This window comes from Gracilinanus agilis, chromosome 1, assembly GCF_016433145.1.
Source record: "Gracilinanus agilis isolate LMUSP501 chromosome 1, AgileGrace, whole genome shotgun sequence".
NCBI classification, from domain to species: Eukaryota; Metazoa; Chordata; class Mammalia; order Didelphimorphia; family Didelphidae; genus Gracilinanus; species Gracilinanus agilis.
In genome coordinates, this window is record NC_058130.1 from 84,933,286 (window position 1) to 84,947,379 (window position 14,094).

Consider the following 14,094-nt stretch of genomic DNA (forward strand, 5'->3'; position numbering starts at 1 on the left):
AGTTGGCTCACAGTGGATTTTTTATCACAATTTTTTAAATATTAGGAACACTGAGTTTCAAAAAACTCAATTGCATCCCCATCCCCTACTTTTCCTGTAAAAGACCTTTTCTTTAGAAAGCCTTATTTCTTCGTGGAAGTCGGCACACAGGAATCAATTTTTCTCCATAGTATTTAACTTGAAACATCTGCTTTTAATAAAATGAGATCAATTAATCTTTGATAAGGATTCTTGTAATTCTCAATTCTTATCTTAGGACAGAGGTTTGACTTCTTTGTAATTTGAGTTCTGAGAACACGATGTTCCATTATTCAAAGCACATGACAACATGTTGATGTTCTGGTGTTAAAGAAAAAGAGACTTGTATCCTTCTTCCTCCTACTTAATTCCAAGCCAACTTGTCCATCTGTAGCACCTGCTGAGGATAAACTTCTATAACTAATGGGATGAGCTGCCTGTCTAGCTGTGTTAACAAGTCCCCACTTGTTAAATGCTAACACTGTATCAAGAAGTTGCTCAGTGTTTTTTTATGATAAATTTTATGATAAATATGTTAAATCAAGGGCAGCTGGGTAGTTCAGTAGATTGAAAATCAGGCCTAGACACTGGAGGTCATAGGTTCAAATCTGGCCTCAGACACTTTGCTGTGTGACCCTGGGCAAGTCCCTTGACCCCATTGCCTAGCCCTTACCATTCTTCTGCCTTGGAGCCAATACACAGTATTGACTCCAAGACGGAAGGTAAGGGTTTTTTAAAAAATAAAATAAAAATAAATATGTTAACTCAGTATAAAGTCTTTACTAATATTCATGCTTAACTGTTTCATGCAGAGTTCTATATGTAATAAGCCTAAATGAATGGAAAAGTGTGTTTGTTTTTTATTTTAGCCATATCCACAGGAGGAACAGGAAACATAACCAAGGCACCACCATTCTAATTTTACAAAGTCCTCAGGCATAAATAAATAACCTCCTGAGTTGTGACCTTGTAAGCAATAGCAAATGCTACCCATATATATTTCTTTAAGCAAATGTATTTTATTTATACAAATACAAAAATGGATTTCTTTCAGCCCTCGCTTGTGAGTTACATGTCTCTTAATCATGGTTCACTTTAGTTCTCCTAGTTCAAAGGCCAGCTATCAATAAATCTGTACTGCCTGAATGATAATGTTTTATCTAACAAGTTTCCAGATTTTCAAGTAACTGTGGACACCTTCTCTGACAGCCTCTCTAACTAAATGCGACTTCCATAATGAATAAAGCATACCACTGAATGTTGTTTGCTTTGCCAGGCTTATAGGTGAAAATTTCCCTCCTTCCTATGTTACTCCTGTGTCTAACGCATAGCCATGTTATCCCTAGATCCTCTCTTGACTTCTTTAATTATTTTGAGCTGCCTCTTAGATTTGACTTCTTAGAATTACTCGTTTGGAACTTTACCATTGCTGGCTGCTTTGTATCCCCAGTCACCTGGCTATGGTAAACTTTCCCCGTGCCTTTTACTGTGCTAATGTGGCATTTGTGATCCTTTCCCCCTTCTGACACATAGCACCTTGCGTTGTACATCTACGATGCCCTACGATGTACCATTGGTACTCTGTGTTACTGCTAAGTGTTTGTTTCTTATTCCCCTCCTCATCTATAAAGATAAGGATCACATCTTGTCTATACTTTGTAGGCTGGTCCCTAAAGTGTAAGAAGGTCCCTACTTGTTAAAAAATCCCAGGATACAAAATCCATTCCTATAAAAAGATGGTAAAAAATGATAAGGGACATTGTTCAACACTTATGTTCATGTGACTTTTCATATTATCTGCTTATTCCAATAAGAAGAACTATTTCACTTTCCCTTAATACAGATTTTGTCAATCCATCCCTCTCTATTGAAAGGCCATTAGACAAAATTACACATTCATTTCTGACTTTTTTCCCTTGAAACAGGCTATGCAGCTACCACACAGGATGTTAACCCCCAGATTAAACAGGAGGAAGATTTGTTTTTCAGGAATCAACAAGATTGTGAGAGAAGGGATACATCTATAGGCCATTGCAGAAGTGAGGACTGTTGCTCGAAATCATAATTTAAAATATTGCCCAACACAGCAGTTTCCATTGGGGAGGGATCTCATAAACTAAAATCAGAGATGTATTCATAAACCAGGGTCATTCTTAATGGTCAGGGAAGACAGATAAATGGGGGCTTTCAATCAACCATGCAATAAGTATCTCTTTAGCACCTATTGACTATCTAACCCTGCCTGAGAGGGGGGCATCAGTGAAGAAGATGGGGCTCTTCTCTAGCTTATAATCCATGTGGAAGAACAGCTAGACATCTGGGAAACTCAAAAGCAGTACCAGGCTTTCTGTTTTTGGTTTACATGAACCAGGTGTGATCTTGGGGGACTACCAAACAATCTATATCTTATTAGTTTGTTTTGCCCCCACCTAGAAGGAATTTCTAAATCTAGCTCCTACTAGCTCTCCACAGAGAGGCATAAGAGGGCCCTTCCTCTCTCTTATTCAAACATTGAGTAACATTGTATATCAAACAGAATATAGCCATCATTTTACAGAAAGTGAAATTCTAGGTGTAAAACATGTAGGATTCACAGGAGACCCCCCCCCTACTGTCTGGTAAACCCCACTTTGTACTCTCTTTATAGGCCTCTAACCTTATGGTACCACTCTATAGGGTTTGAATTTTCAGTGTAAAAAATAATAAAGGCTGCTATAAATATAAAAATTAGTATTTTAATTAAAGCCATGCTGATAGATAAAGTCATTAGACCACGCGCTTGTAAGAATTCAAAACTGCCGCCCAGCCATTATTGTTACCTCCTTCCTGAGTCTGCTGGCCAAGAGGACCACTCCCCCCCTAACCCAGGAGATTTAAACTGTTCTCTGCGTGGAGATGTAGGTGTCCCCACGCCCAAAGAACCAGAACCAGAAATCCGTTGGACCACGGGAAATGTAGTTTGATAATTTCCACGTGTCCATAGAAAATACATATATATACTTAAAGATGGCATCTCCCAAATTTCATTCTTACAATTCCCCCTGAGGGCCGGCAAAAAAAAGGTTAGCCCTTTTTCTTCGCTGGACCTGTAAAAATAGACAACTTCTGAAATTTAGGAATTTGGGGATAAAAGAAATAGATGAACAAATGGTTAAAATTAGCCGCATTGACAAAAAACCAATTTGGGGGCAGTCCCCTATTGGTATAACAGTGTACAATTAAAACAATATATACAACTCAATTTCCACTCCCCATAGTTCAATCAACTGCACCCCAAAGTTCAAATTTGGTCTTCATGGTACAGTGAAGGCTTTTCAGACATCTTCATGGTGTCTTCACCAAACAGGTTCATTGTCTGGATTCTGGGGAGATGGCAAGATCCTTATCCTGAAATTATTCTCAAAAGAATTTAAACTTTACATTATAGATTACAAAACATACATTTTCTTCTAAGATTTATACAATTCCCCCTGAAATTACTCCTAAAAGAGTTAAATATACATATATTTTTACATTATCAGATTTAAAAAACTTAACAGATATCCCCCTGAGGTAAATCTTAAACACACCTTTTTTTTTAAAAAAAGGGTACCTCAAGTCAGCTAAGGATGAGTGGCTGAGTCACGGGGGGTTGTATGAAATTGACAAAATACAAGGAATAAAATTCAAGAAAAAAGAAGAAAAAAAAATAACTTGTGAATGAAATGTAAAATGTGCAAAAAATGTAGGGAAAATAAACTTAGACCTTTGAATGAAGGTCTAATTAAAGTGAATTCAGCAGATTGCAATTACCCATTCAGGGCCAGGACTAAAGGAAAATGTCTCTCTCTGATCTGGCTTATCATCAGCTTTTCAGGGAAGTGAGCCAAATAAATAACCAATCTTAGGTGCTTTCTAGGAATCTAAGTTGAGGGGACCCACGTCCTCTAAAGTTTTAGAAAAGACTGGGACTCCAGGACTCAAACCCCAATTTCCAAGCCCTAAAGTATTGGCATAGAACTGCTGCAATTTATGCAGATCTTAGTCAGTCAAGTCTCTGACCATGTGCTTTCTTTAGCACTATTAACAGCTCTCATGTTCCCTTTTCGTAGAATCAGACAGAAAGGCATTTAATCACAGTCCTATAGGCTCAGGTATTTGCTGTAGAATCAGAAAAAAGGATAAATAATGATTATATATGTACTTCCAGTACAAGATGAGAAAAGGGAAAAATCAATTGCTCTCATTAGAAAAATGTTTTAAAAAATAAAAAATATATATATAGCTTAGAACTAGAAGGGTTTTGTTACCTAAAATGAGATTTTCATTCTGTGAGTGTAAATGGATCTTACAAATAGCAGATTCACAATGCACATTCAAATAGAGTACCATAATTTCCAATAGCACATTTTAAAACAATAAACAATATTTAAAATCATTTACTTGTTACAACTTTTAAATCTTGGCTAAGAGTTTCTCAACAAACCCTGTTATTGCTTCCATAGCAAAATATGATATTTAAAAAAAGAAACCTTCTGATATAATCATCCTCAGATAAGAATATACAGGAGCTCCTTGGCTTCCTGTTTTAAAAAATCCTGGGTAGGAAATGCTTCTACCCATTTAAGGCAATAATTTCTCTTATAATAAAATATATAAAAGCTTATCCTTTAAGACAACAATTCTTAAGGATTTAAAGTAAGACCTCTTGTAAAATTACAAGGTAATTCTCAAAGCATGGAAACTTTCAAGGTTCTTTGCAATTACCAAGACAGAATTTTAAAACATGTGCTTCTATAAGATGTTCATAGGTGGTACGTATAACCGCATTGTTTCTGATACAGTAAGCTTTAAGTAAATTAGGAAATATAATAACATCATAAGCAGAAACTTCATTAGCTTAAAATGATTCAGTGCAACAGGAAAATCAATGAAATAAGCAAGATTAATTTACAAAAGTAATTAGCAAAATACAGTAAGATACAGTCTTTAAAAAAACAGAAATAAAACACATTCAGTTCTGAGGTTTAAAAGTTCACCCCTTGTTCAATTTAAGGTTCTTTTGATTGAGTTCTGCTGAGTTTAAGGAGTTTTGTTTTTGTTTTTTTGGTTTTTTTTTTTATAATCAGTCTTTGCTCTCAGTTCAAAGTTCTGAGCAGGTATGGGGTGAATAGGCCATTCGGCCCTATTAAGGGTAAACGCTAGGTCCACGTGGTGTCGGGTCATGGGCTCAGGGATAGAAAAAAAAGCTTAAAGTCAGTTTTGTAGAAAATACCCACGTGGAGAGCTTGTGTGGGTTGGGGTTGCCTAAATTAGGTCTTTAGGGAAACACGTGGAGGGCTAGAATGCAGGCCATTATCAAACCAAGAGAGGGGGTAGTGGGGACAATACCAAATCCTAAGGAGCAGTGGCGGAAGTCTCCGAAGATCTCAGCAAAAGCAGCTGTTGGGGCTCAGGGTTCTGGGCTCAGAGCAGAACTAGCAGCATCAGCGGCAGGATCGGAGAAATGGTCTGGAACGCTGGCAGGCTTGTAGTCAGGAAGCGGTAGGAATGGAGATGAGGTCTGGAGTCAGGAGATCAGCTGCAGAGACACACTGGCTGGGCTCTGGCATTTTAGTTTTAAAGCCAAAAGCCAGAATCGGCTGGCCTGACCTCCCAAGGTGGTTTGGGCTGGACTGGCTGGCTGATTCCCACCTGAGGCAAAAACGTGCTGTTGCTTTTAGCAAAAGCATGGCAAGGAAAGCCACTTTCCTTTTTAAAAAAAGTGCTCAAAAGAGCTGAGCCAGACGGCCAAAAGGCAGGCATGGCTATCGTTTCTGAAAGGCTATCTGGAAAATTGAGAATTCGATTTCCAAACTTCGTAAGGTTGCCAAAATTATAAAGATAAAAAATGATAAAGGCTAAGATAAATATAGAAATTAGTATTTTAATTAAAGCCATGCTGATAGATAAAGTCATTAGACCACGCGCTTGTAAGAATTCAAAACTGCCGCCCAGCCATTATTGTTACCTCCTTCCTGAGTCTGCTGGCCAAGAGGACCACTCCCCCCCTAACCCAGGAGATTTAAACTGTTCTCTGCGTGGAGATGTAGGCGTCCCCACGCCCAAAGAACCGGAACTGGAAACCCGTTGGACCACGGGAAATGTAGTTTGATAATTTCCACGTGTCCATAGAAAATACATATATATACTTAAAGATGGCATCTCCCAAATTTCATTCTTACAGTCTGTGGGGTCAGAAGGCCTGGGGTTCAAATCCTTTCTCTGACAGCTTACTACACCTATACCCTTGGGTAAATCACTACTTACCTTTGCTGGGAGTCAAGTGCCTTATCTCTACAGGGAGAGGGTTGGACTAGATGTCTCTATGGTTCTGTCTGTGCCTTGTGGCTCCTCCAACTCCAAGCAGGGACATACCCTTGATCTTCTTTTTCTTTTTTTAATTAAAATAATTATTTTAATAACAAATTTCCACATAAGTTTTATGGAATTATATGTTCCATATTCCCTCCCCCCTCCCAGAGCTGATAAGCAATTTAGTCTGAGTTATAAACATGTTATAACATAAAACATCTTTCCATATTATTCATTTTTGTAAGTAAATAATCTTATAAAACCAAAATCCCCAAACATATACCCAAATAATCAAGTGATAAATCATGGGTTTTCATCTGCATTTCTACTCTAACAGTTCTTTCTCTGGAGGTGAATGGCATTCTAAGTCTGGAACTGTCCTGGATCATTGTATTGCTGTTAGTTGGTCCTCTTTTTCTTAAGGCTGGTGCTATTGAGGCAGGCCTTCTCATCTCTTTAAAAGCCCGGTTGGAACAGCCAGGTGGTACAGTGGATAGAAGACCAGGCCTGGAGTTGGGAAGATCTGGGTTCAAATCTAGCCTCAGCTACTTTCTAGCTTCATGACCCTGGGCAAGTCATTTAACTCCACTTGCTGAAAAACAGACCACCACCAACAAAATCCTGATCTAGGATGTCTCCTCAGCATGAAATAACCTCCTAGCCACTTCCATCCATCCTCCACACAGCTGCCAAAGTGACTTCTAAAGCGTGTGTCTGACCTTGTCATCCTCCATTCAGTGCACTCTAATGCCTCCCTGTTACCTCCAGGATCAAATATAAACACCTTCTTTTATTTAAAGCCCCTTCCCACCTTCCCACTCTCCTTAGATTTAAGTCTCATCCACATTGGACGTTCCCACAACTGTGGCCTCTTGGCAGTTCCTCTCACATGACATTCCACCTTCTGCTTCCATGCCTTCCCTGTGCCTGGAGTACTCTCTCCCCTCCCCTTTGTGGTCCCTGGCTTCCTTCCTGAGCTGCTTCTGCTGCCCCCCTATCGAGATCTCCCCGGCTGCTTCTGTGTTTTGTCTCCATTTGAATGGAAGCTCCTGGAGGGTCATTACTGTACTTTTATCTTTTATCCCCAGCCATTAGCCAGTGCCTAGCACATAGAAAGGGCTTTATAAATGTTTGCTGACTGAACATCAGGACAGAGGGCCCTTCATTGATCATTGCACTCTACTCTAATAGATGGTGGGATCCTGATCAAAACTGAAGTTCAGGATTGTGCTGAAAACCCTCTACCCATGCCATATGGGCTGCTCTCAGGAACATCAGAAGAGACATACTTGCCACTCCCTGATGAAGGTTTTTGGTTCTAAAAGACAATGGAAGTCTGAAACCCAGTCAGCCAAGATTCCTAGAAAGAGAGGTAGGAGAACCCCGTGCCTGGGAGAGGTGGCCCAGTCCAAAGGAAGTCTGGTCCCCAGAGAAAGTGCCCCCAAAGAATCCTCAGATACATGTCCCAACAGCAGGAAAAGCTTCATACTGAAGTTAGTTTTTAAAACTCAAAAAAATTCACCCGCAGCCACAGAGCATGTCATACATCTGCACCGATGGTGGGAGAAACTTTAGCAGCCATACTTCTCTTGTTTGGCACCAGAGGATTCACACAGGAGAAAAACCTTATAAATGTGCACATTGTGAGAAAAGCTTCACAGAAAAATCCAGACTTGTCAGCCATTCAAGAACTCACTCTGCTTACCTGCCGTGAAGTTGAGAAGTGAATTCAGAAAGGTGGCTGCTCTCTCACAAATCTCCACAGAAGAAACGTTGTCTGTGGTCCAAATGTCAGGAAACAAGCTTTAAAAAGTAATTTCTATGGGTCAAATAAAATTAATCATAGGGAGAATTAAGTGTGAAGAATTATACCTTTTTAAAAAGCAACTGTAAAAGTATATTGTTTAGCCATTACCTAGCCAGTGATTCCCAAAGTGGGCGCCACCGCCCCCTGGTGGGTGCTGCAGCGATCCAGTGGGAAGTGGTGATGGTCACAGGTGCATTTATCTTTCCTATTAATTGCTATTAAAATTTTAAAAAATTAATTTCCAGGGGGCTAAGTATTATTTTTTCTGGAAAGGGGGCGATAGGCCAAAAAAGTTTAGAAACCACTGACCTAGACAGACATGGTGTTTGGTGGCAGCATCAGCTGAAAGGAGATAGGAAAAGATGGGGAAACTAGTTTATTGATATTTGACGGTTCTTGATATGACTTTTAGGTTTTTGTCTCTTGGTTCGTCAGAAAACAGTTTATCAGGGGTAATGAGCTTGTCATCCCAACCAAATAGCATTGGCAGTTTGTTGTAACTCAAGACCCTGTGGTCTCAGTAGTAGGCATTATTCCTTCCTACCTGTAGCTAAAAACTTCAAAATTTCTAGAAGATAACCAGGAAAGAGCCAAAATATTTGTCTCAGTCTTTTAAACTTAAAAAAAAAAAAAGTTGGATTCTATTGGCATGGGCTTATCTTTTGTTGAGAAGTCTTAAGTGCTTGAAATGAGACCAGAACCCAGAGTAATGGCAATTTGTCTTTTTAAGCCCTTACCTTCTGTCTTAGAATCAATACTACGTATCAATTCCAAGGCAGAAGAGTGGTATAGGCCAGGCATCTGGGATGAAGTGACTTGCCCAGGGTCACACAGCTAGGAAGGATCTGAGGCCAGATTTGAACTCAGATTTTCCTGATTCCAGGCTTGGCACTCTATCCACTGAGCCACCTGGCTGCCCCAGTGGCAGTTTTTGAAGGCCAAAGAAACATTCATTTTATAGACCGGGTCATGAAAAGCACCATCTGGAAAGGTAGTTTTGTTTTAGCTTCATAACCATCCTATGAAATAGTTTATTTCATTATGATAATGCCCATTTAAGAACTGGAAAAACTGAGGCTAATAGTGAGCTTAACTGTCTTTTCTAAAGTTACTCTTACTAAGTGGGTGAGCTGAGACCTGAACCCAGAATAATGCCAGCTTTTGAAGGCCAAATGAATGTTCATTTTGTAGAGTAAAGGTCATGAAAAGCATTATCCAGGGATCGTCTTGGCACCGCATGATAAGATAGTTGATAATTGCTCTCCTATCCCAGATGCCAGCCTATATCCAGAGCTGCTCAAGAGTCTTTTAGACTCAGAGCTGTGTCTTCTGGGAAGAAGGATCATGGGTGGAAGTTCCCTCAGACATGATACTCAACTTGCTGATGTTCAACAAAGTCAATTTTGTCCCCTGTCGGAGGAGAATGAAAAGAAAAAAGGGTCCAAGAAGGAAAAATGAAGGAAACAAAATACAAGGCATCTATGAAGGCTGCTCTACAGGGAAAGGAGCCCTTCAAAGAAAAATTTTGTGGATAGGACCAGGTCCCTGCTGGTCTAGGTCCGAGGGGGTGGTTATTGGACCATCAGTATGTCCTTTGTGGAACCTTTAAACACAAATATGTATCCTTGCCAGGAGGGGATGCTTACCTTCCTGTTCAGTGACTCCCTATATATTCCAGCTCTTCATTCCTTGTCATCTCTCACATCTGCTCCCAATAGAGGGTTCCAGATGTGAAGACTTACGCTGCCAGGATGATAGTCACATCTTTCTGGGTTGGGAGGCTCGTTCTGAGGCTGATCCGCTGACACCCCGTAGAAAAGGACTGGCTGAATCCAAGGTCACACCATTTCCCACGTGCCCACTCTTTGGATCCCACTCACTTTGGGAAGGGCAGCCTCCAGACAATGATACGGCAGTACCGTGGTACTTTTCAATGGATTTCCTACATTTCCAGAGTAGCTTTAGATCTTGTTTCCAGCCCATTTCCTCCATTTCTGTTATTTTTCTTATTCTTTAAAGTGCATAGTGAATATGGCCTCCTCGTGTTACAATTAAAATTCTCCGGAGACCATATCTTAATTTTATAATTATTTCTAAAATAACAAAAAACGTGCCAGAGAAAGAGAGAAAAGCATGAGCCATGTGGCCCAGCCACCTTTTCCTCAAGCAGGCTGAGCCAATCCAGGGCCAGACCATGAACCCTCCTATATTATGGTTTCCAGGAAAAAAAAGGCCAAACTTCCTGTCCCTTTTATTAATTGTTCCTTTCCCAGAGGACTCAGACCTTAGTGAGGACAAGAGGCAGATCTTCTAGTCTCCAGGAGGAACCAATCCAAGCATTTAGAATGGCCCCACAGCATGTGTTTCCCAGTATGGTAGCCAGCTGACTTTCATTACCTAAGAGAATCCTTACAGATAAAACAAAGAACTTGTCCCCACTCTGCAAGTCTTTATCAAACACAAAAGGTGTAGAGAAATGGAGGGAGGACTCCACCATGGCCTCAGGGAAATACAGTTCTAACTTCCACCCTAAAATCAAAGGATTTTTAGCTTTAATCAAAAGGTTGTTTTAGGGGCCAAAAGGGGGTACAAATTAGTATTAACTTTCACACTCTTACATAGGGTCTGCAAGTTCTCTCTTTTCCTAATGGTCCAGGCCCTGAGGGTAGAGCCCTTTCTTCATGAACATGTATAAGTCTCTTTATTTGACTAAACAAGCTCTTCCAAGGTCCTACATGAACTCTAGAAACCCTAAACTTGGAGCCCAGTAAGATCTGATGAACCCCAAACTTGAGGTTTCTAGATTCCATGCTAGCACAAGTATGAGGTTTGGTCCTTTCTTTAGGAAACACATCTTTAATGGTATTGGATTTCTTGGAGAGCAGGGCCCTGAAATCCTCTGTGCTCTTTTCTAAAAGGCTCACTGTGTTCCCCGAATTTGGAAAGACAATAAACAAAAAAGGATCGGTTGTCCCCCCAGAAAAGGTTATGCCCTTCCTGGTGCCTCTCACTCAGGATTAACCCTCTCCTCTTTAAGTTCAAATAAAGTCGGAGCTACTGGGTTCTGCAGGCTGCTTCCCCAGGTCACACTTGGGCTTTTTGCATTAAAAACAAGGGAAGGGTTTCTCCTCAGGTCCTGACTTGGTAAAAGCTGTAGCTGCAGCCTTCAGATGCTCTGAATGTGGAACAGCCCATACCTACCCGGCAGCTCCTCCTGGAGGTTTTAGCCCACAACCATACACAGAATGTCACTCTACCCTTTGCCTCCCAGGTGCTGAATGAAACAGGACTAAACTGAAGTTTAGAGTTTTTCTCTTTCTCTCTCTGGACAGCCTCTATTTTTGCTCTTTTTCTTTTCTTTTTTTCTTTTTGGTCCTTACCTTCTGCCTCTAATTTTTTTTTTAACCCTTGTACTTTGGTGTATTGTCTCATAGGTGGAAGATTGGTAAGGGTGGGCAATGGGGGTCAAGTGACTTGCCCAGGGTCACACAGCTGGGAAGTAGCTAAGGCCGGGTTTGAACCTAGGACCTCCTGTCTCTAGGCCTGACTCTCACTCCACTGAGCTACCCAGCTGCCCTTCTGCCTCTAATTGTAAGGGCTAGGCAATTAGGGTTAAGTGACTTGTCCAGGGATACAGCTGAGAAGTGTCTGAAGCCAGATTTGAACACAGGTCTTTCCTACCTACTCCAGACCTGGCATTCTATGTGCTGTGCTACCTTGTGCCCTTTTAGTCCTTTTCAATAGACATTTTTCTTTACCACACAGTTCGGGCAGTGATTACGAAATTATCACACCTCCATTGGCAAAAGTTTGCCAACTTCAAGCCCATAGACTTCAATTAACTTAGAGTTGATTAGTTCAAAATTTTAGAAATGGGACAGTTGTTCTATGCTATATCAGGATAAAAGTCTTACTTTTAGTAATTTGGAATTATGGCTAAAGAGCTTTAAAAGAATGCATGTCCTTTGATCCAGCCATACCACTGCTGGGTTTGTACCCCAAAGAGATAATAAGGAAAATATGTGTACAAAAATATTTATAGCACTCTTTGTGGTGGCAAAAAAATTGGGAAATGAGATGTCCCTCTATACCAATGATTCCCAAGGTGGGCGCTACCGCCCCCTGGTGGGTGCTGCAGCGATCCAGTGGGAAGTGTTGATGGCCACAGGTGCATTTATCTTTCCTATTAATTGCTATTAAAATTTAAAAAAAATTAATTTCCAGGGGGCTAAGTAATATTTTTTCTGGAAAGGGGGCGGCAGGCCAAAAAGTTTGGGAACCACTGTTCTATACGTTCATAGTCCCTGAGAAGAATCCAGAAAACAACAGACCTGCAATTCTGCTTGTCAACTTAGAATCTGGAGACCCCAAGCTTGGAGACCCCAATCTTTCATCACCGACCAGCTGCAGTGGATTATTTCACAGAGGAGACAACCTCGGCATGGGTGGTGTAACTAAATAGATTTGTATGACCTAATTTGAGCCCTGGAAGGAAACTAGGCTGGTGTTTCAACTTCCAATAAGAATATTTCTTTTTTTTTTTTTAAACCCATACCTTCCTTGTGGGGTCAATACTGTGTATTGGCTCCAAGGCAGAAGAGTGGTAAGGGTAGGCAATGGGGGTCAAGTGACTTGCCCAGGGTCACACAGCTGGGAAGTGTCTGAGGCCAGATTTGAACCTAGGACCTCCTGTCTCTAGGCCTGGCTCTCAATCACTGAGCTACCCAGCTGCCCCCAAGAACAAGATAACAAGAGTTATCCCCTCAGGACTGATAGATGAAGGATTGGTTTTGGTGACCAGAGCATGATAAAGATGTTGACCATCATTACAAACTCCGAGAAAGGTCCAGTTCATCAGCCTAGTTGTAGTCAAACCAAATCTGTCTTCAAGCTCCTTAATTCAAGCTTCTAGACTCTGAACACAAAATAGTGAATTTAACAGCCTTGAATAATCCAGGAATCAAAAGAACTCTATAGTTCATTCAATTGATAATATTCATAAACTTAGTTAAGGGGAGAGCTAGAGGCCTGGAGCCCAGGTGACCAAGACTCTAACAGTAAGGGAAATAAATGGGGCCACTTTTGTATCTTCTTTTATTGATCCCTCTGAACTTGGGATCTCAAGAGTTCTAGCTACAACCTTAAATCAGAATGAATTCTACTATAGTGAGGCAATGGGCCTTCAAAGCTACTTATTTTTTTACTAGGTGAGCTTTTTAAAGACTTACTAAATGGGAGCCAACAGCCTGGGGCTGTCCAAAGAGCCGTAGGATCTCTGTCAGTTGAAAAAGTATTCAGATATTTGAACAGATATTTCAAATATCCAAATACTTGAACAAATACAAGTTCTCAAACTAGAAATAAAAAGAGGATTCTTCCTTGTTCTCTACAATAAGAAGGAACCAAGAGTAAGTCCTAGCCAGGAAACTTAGATCTACTAGCTGACTTTTTTCCCAAAGGCACTATTAAGTGTCTTTGGTGTCTCAGAGGTCCCTTTCAACCCTAAACTAAGCCTGCTCTTCATCATTTTCAGGCATTTATCATTGCCAAAGAGATTTGAAAGCCAAATTGAATTGGTTTGGCAGTATCCACAGGGCTATTTGGCCTTGGGGGAAAGAGAATAATACAAACATTTCAATTGACTGTGCAATTTAGTAATAAATACCAAGATTACTTCACTCTTTGTGAAGGAGATCAGCTCTTCATGTTCCTGAGGGAGAAGCCAAAGGTTGATGGTGTGGTTGAAGCATGGGGTCTTAATCTTGTTTAGGTCATAGACTTCTTTGGTAAACTGTGAAGCTTCTGGTCCCCTCCCCACAATAATTTTTTTTTTATTTTTTATTTTATTTTATTTTATTTTTATTTTTTTAACATTTATTAATATACATTTTTAACATGGTTGCCTGATTCATACTCCTCTTATCCCCTTCACCCCC